Below are 5,775 nucleotides of genomic sequence, written 5' to 3'. Positions count from 1 at the left end.
GTTCTGATTAAATTGACAGTCATGTGAATTGGTTTTCATAGTTCTAACACATAGCAAGCTTTAATCAATATTAAGTACTATTGCTACTTTTTATGAAAGCTTCCAAATATTCCTATTCTTTATTATCCAGTCTATTTCATTTATGCATCTTCCACTCCAGACTGTACAGTGACAAGACTTGCTGTCCCCTTCTCTAATTTTAGAACACAGTAAGATCATATTTCCTCTTGGATCTCATTTTTATGGCTTTGCTCTTAATCTGTTTGACTCCTATTCCAGTACCTCTGACCTATGCCTGATGTATTTTAAGTAAAGACAGCCTCAAACTTAGGAATGAGTTATGTCCAAAAGCTAACACATAAGTCATCAGTTTGGAACTTGGAGCACGTTTTCTCAGTGAGATGAAGCAGTTACATTCCAAGGGCAGTTCACTAGCACTTATTAAAGTCATCAACCTTTCACTAACAATGCTAAGACCCTAAAACCATTCATTAAAATGTATTTATTGAAAGATAGGTTTTATGTTCCTACTTAGGATGCTAATAAGTGAAGTTAGATGGAATTGCTCCTCCAAAAATATAATAATAATCTGCATTGCTGAGCATGGTGACTCATGACTGTAATCCTAGTCTTTGAGAGGCTGATGCAAGATCTGAAATTCAAGGCCAGCTGACTTTGCATAGGGAATTCCAGGCTAACTAGGGTAACGTAGCATGATACCTTCTAAAAAAAAAATTGTATCCATTATACATAGCAATGGGTTGCATAAAGTAAACTTCACACAAGTATATCATGCACTTTGGCTTTGTTCACCCCTCATTCTTTCTATAAGCTTCCTTCCCATTATAGCCATTCATTCTCCCAGACTGTTGTGCTTTTACTCTTCATGCCCTTTATACAGATAAGATTTTATGAACCTGTATAAAATCTAATATCCCAAAATGACAGAAATCATGATATTTACTTTTCAAATTCTGATGTATTTACTTGCCATGAAATGTCTCATTTGCAAGTGAGAAAAATTATCCAAGGTCATAAAACTAGATAAACTTAAAGTCATAATGAGTATCCACGTTTTCCGATTCAACTGAAGAAATCCTTCAAATAATCCTTATATAGTATACTAATCTGCCTTGGGAGGCTGTCCCACTCCTTATACACTCTAGTGAGCTTATGCAGAAAAATGGCAAAGTGTAAGAATGAGAGTCAGAGAACTTCTCTATAGACTAAGAACATAACTTGCTTGGTGCCAGGTGTGGTGACACACACCTATAATCACAGAAGTTAAGAGGTTGAGTCAGAGAAACTGAGAATTTGAGATAAGACAAGGGTCATACCAGTTTCAAAGTCAGCCTCAGTTACCAAATGACACCTTGTCACAAGAAAAAAGAGAGAGAGAGAGAGAGAGACAAAAATCTTCCTTCTGAGGGCGTTATTTGTAACAGCAATTCGGAATTCGGCAGACTGTTGATCTCTTTATTACTTTGTCTTCTAATGTTGATGTTGGATGATTTTATAACTCTCTCTATTTTTTTGTCCTGGAACTCTCACTGCAGACTATGATGGTGTTGAAGTCACAGAGATCCCCCTGCCTCTACCTCCTGCATGCTGGGATTAAAGGCATGTGCCACCATACCCAGAACAATTTGGTATTTCCACATCTGGAATCATCTATGTTTTAAATATTTGCTAAGCAGCTATTGTATGTTAAGAATTGAAATATAAATAAAACATCTGCTAGAGAGAGAGAGAGAGAGAGAGAGAGAGAGAGAGAGAGAGAGAGAGAGAGAGAGAGAGAGACAGAGAAGAGAGCACAAATAAGCCCAGGAAAATAGTCCAGATACAAAAACCCACATTTGTTGAAATACAGAGACCAATTCTAAAGGAGGCTGTTAGAAAACCTTTAATAGAAGAGATGACAGTTTTAGTGGAGTCTTTGAGAGTTTTCCAGTTGGATAAAGGAAGACAGTTTTAGTGATGTGTTAAACAAGTAAAAACCTGTTTGCTGTTCTGCTAGACACTGCCACCAGCTCAACATAACTACAGTAAAGGATGTGGGAAGTTTCTTTGGTAATATACATCTTGAAAAGCACCAGCAGGCCAGAGTCTGAGGCCATGGTGAACTGTATTCAGGAACTTGAGTTCCTTTATTCTGTAGGTCAGCAAACTGTAACCTGAAACACCAAATCAAGCCCTTGTACATCTCGTACAGCATACAAGCTACAACTGCTTTTCAAAATTTAAAGCAATAAATAAAAAGAGCCAAGAAACATTCTATAACAATTTAATGTGTCATAAAATGTCTAAGCTTTTTACTATCTGGCCTTTATGTAAAGGGAAAAAAGCTTACTCTTCCAATAGGTCACCACTAAAGGTTTTTGAACAAGGCAGTAAAATGTTCGTCATCTTCTTTTAGAAAGATCACGTTTGCAAACCAGTGAGGAACTAGTTGAGAATAAGATTTGCCACCACATCCATTAGAAGGCCCCTACAATAATCTGAGAGCTCCTATGGACTTGAACTGGACTGTAGCAATAAGAATTTGGCAAAGACATGAAAGGTAGCATTCTGTTTCTTTCTTTCTCTTTTCATTTTACATGCAATTTCAGCCACATTCAACATGTAGCTTCTCAAAAGCAGACTCTTTATCACAGATATAAATAGGGGTCCAAAGGATAAAAGATCTTGCACTCAACATCATTCATTTCTTTCTACCATTCAATGAACACAGACAGATACAGACAGGACAGCATTCAAGGGTTCATTGTTGTCTTTCAGTCATATACCACAGGCCCTTCTCTGACCAGAATAGGATTCAGTGGCACATGAAATTGCATTTTGTTCAAACAAAATGCTTTTATTTAAAGATGCTAAATATCCTCTGCTTTCTTGCGTGATCTCTGAGGTTCACTGATCACCTGTCACTTCTTTCGACAGCCTTTAGATGTGTCTCATGCATCATGAATCATGCTATCATGAGACCTAACAGGAAGATTTTGAAAAACATTGCTCAGAAATATCAGTGACATCAGCTTCTGTATTAGAGCAAATAAAGAGCAGATAAATGTTCACTCAGCCCATCCACAATACGTCCTAGAATAATAATATCCATGTTTGGCTTCAGACATTTCATGAATGTACATTCATTTGAGCTTCACAGAAACGTAAACATCACTTTACAGTTGAGAAATCCAAGGAACCAGAGACTAAAACTGGTAGCACACAGTTTCATGGCTGGTTAAATAGTAGAGGAAGGACTAAATCCTAGCTGTACCCTAAAGCTGGGAGATTTACCACTGTGCTGTGGCCACAAAGGACACAGATCCCGATATTCTCATCAACACCTTGCTCTTGATATTCACTCTCATTCTGAGCTGTGAAGCCTGTTGCTGAGTCACTCTCAATTTTCTGTCTGGTTTGGCGTACTGTGTATTAGCCTGAATCCTTTCCTGTCTTATAGCTTCATAAAGAACTCTCCTAACTGACTTGAAGTGACTACAGCCTACGTGCCTACAATCTCTCCCGCATACAGCAACCCTCCTCTCTTCCTGTGTATGAGACAGTGTCATTTGCCTTTGCAACTTCCTCAGATTACTCTGACTCAAGCTATTAGAGGCATTTGTCATTTGCTCTTTGATTGTTTCTCTATTTCTATTCTAATTTCTTTATCCTTTTTCTGTGCTTCCCATTAGTTGGTTCTAAAATGGAAAATATCAATTTTTCTCATCAAATCATTTGGCTTCATTTCTTTCCTTGAGAGCTTTCTTTAAATTATTTTTCAACTCTACCAAACCTCTCTGACAGCTTAAAATGAAAGCTGGACTTCTCTCCCCTGGACCATTTCTCATTGTTTTCAGTCCCTTCTCTTACAGGAATTTGTTCATCCTCTGGTTACTTCTGCCAAATTTCCAAGCTTTTAAGAAATTAATTTCAGCTATTACCATTTCATGGCCAGAAGTGCGAGCTTTCATTTTATATGCTGGGCTTCTACTGTCTCTTGCATATAAATCCTGTCAGTTCAACTAGATCACTTCTTTTTTATGTAAGGATATTGCAAAAGGTCAGCATGAGTATCCAAATAATCTTCCTTCAAGTGTACATTTGTGGACACAATTTTCTAAGTATTCGGCTTTGCTGGTCAGTTTCCAATGATTCTGGCTCTGTTCCCTTTTTTGAAATGTAATTGAATGGTCCCTTTACTCCAAGCCTACTTTATTTTATAAAGAATGTAGAAAGGGCATCACCTCCTAATTTGCAAAGCCAAGCTATTCTCCCCCTCTAATTGGCATCTTTGAGTGTGTCTTCCAGTTCAAATCTCCTACTTTTCATATCCTCCTCTTTGATAACAAGAACCTGAAGCCCAGCCACCAAATGAGGGCAATTGACAAATATTATATGCAAGCAACTCTTAAGTGTTGACATAGAGGAAATAGATGAAGTCCTCATGGGTAAAGGGTATGTGGGATTGTTTCTTTAAGGTATGTATGGTGAGACATTGTAAAGCACATTGCTAATTGAAGGACTTTAGATCATTAGAAGTTCTAAAGGCAAGAACAATATTGTAGCTCTCTAAATCTTCAGTAAAAGACTGAATGAGTGGGTTATGGATAAACCCATAAAGGGGTATTACTCTCAAGGAAAGAAAGAAGGAAAAGGAAGAAGGAAAAGAATGAAGGAAAAAGAGGGAGGGAAGGAATGAGAGAAGGGTACATAATGACTTTGGTCAAAAGCCAATAGATTCAATTTTAGATATAACTGAATATAAAGTGTTTGAAAAAACACCTAGGATATTCATCAAATATTCAGATATATGGCTCTGATCTAAGAGGTTGGACAGATGCACAGATAACTATTGGAAATAAATCATAATGGGGGATGACCATTCCCATAACTGAAGGAAAACAGCAGAAGGAACATTCATGCAGGAGACCCACACTTGTGTAGTAGAAAAGGAAATGAATAGGTTATAGAAAGAAGCATTTGTAGGGACAGTAGTGGAAGAATACAAGGGCTAAAACAGTATTGAAACCAAAGGAGCAGATAATTTAAAGGAGATGTCAGATATACAGAAGAAAATGGTTTCTGAGAAACATTCAGTTTGCTCAGTAAAACCTTCAAACAAGATGTTACAGTAGATTGTAGCTACAGAAGCTATATAGTCGGGACTGAGAAAGAAAAGGCATCGGCACACACTATTTTTTTTAGTGAAGTTTGATGGTAAAAAAGAAGAAGGCCGTGAGGTGGTTCATGAATTCACCAGGATTATAGACCAGTAGCTTTTAAGATTAGAGGCTCTTCTGTGTGGTTGTAAACACAGGGAAAGGACAAAGAAATAAATATACATTTATCTGCTACTTCAATGATTTCCTACAAGTAGGAAATAAATGTATATTTCCATGCGGGCAGCAGGAAAGGGAGAGAAAAAAAGAAAGGAGGGAAGGAAATGCCAGAAGGACTTGGAAGTACTGGCTAAAATCGGAAGCACAGAATGCTCTGGTGCAGTGAAAACCTGACAAATTAGCCAGGGGGAATTAGCTAACATGCGCTTGCTGTTGTCAGTTCTGGCACAAAAGGAGCAGGGTACTTCTTTCATAGACATAAAAAAAGCCTGGGTCCAGGTGTAGAAAAGAATTAAAGTTAAAAAGGAGAGAAAGAGAAAACAAATAAAAAGGAGGCTTGTTCCTCTCTGATCAATGTGAATTTCCATTACCCGTGTCTCTGTTCCTAAATCTGTGACAAGGGCTCCATCTGCAGGAAGCTTCGGCTTTGCAGCTC

Source organism: Peromyscus maniculatus, chromosome X, assembly GCF_049852395.1.
Source record: "Peromyscus maniculatus bairdii isolate BWxNUB_F1_BW_parent chromosome X, HU_Pman_BW_mat_3.1, whole genome shotgun sequence".
NCBI lineage: Eukaryota > Metazoa > Chordata > Mammalia > Rodentia > Cricetidae > Peromyscus > Peromyscus maniculatus.
Note: the sequence above shows the minus strand (reverse complement) of the source record.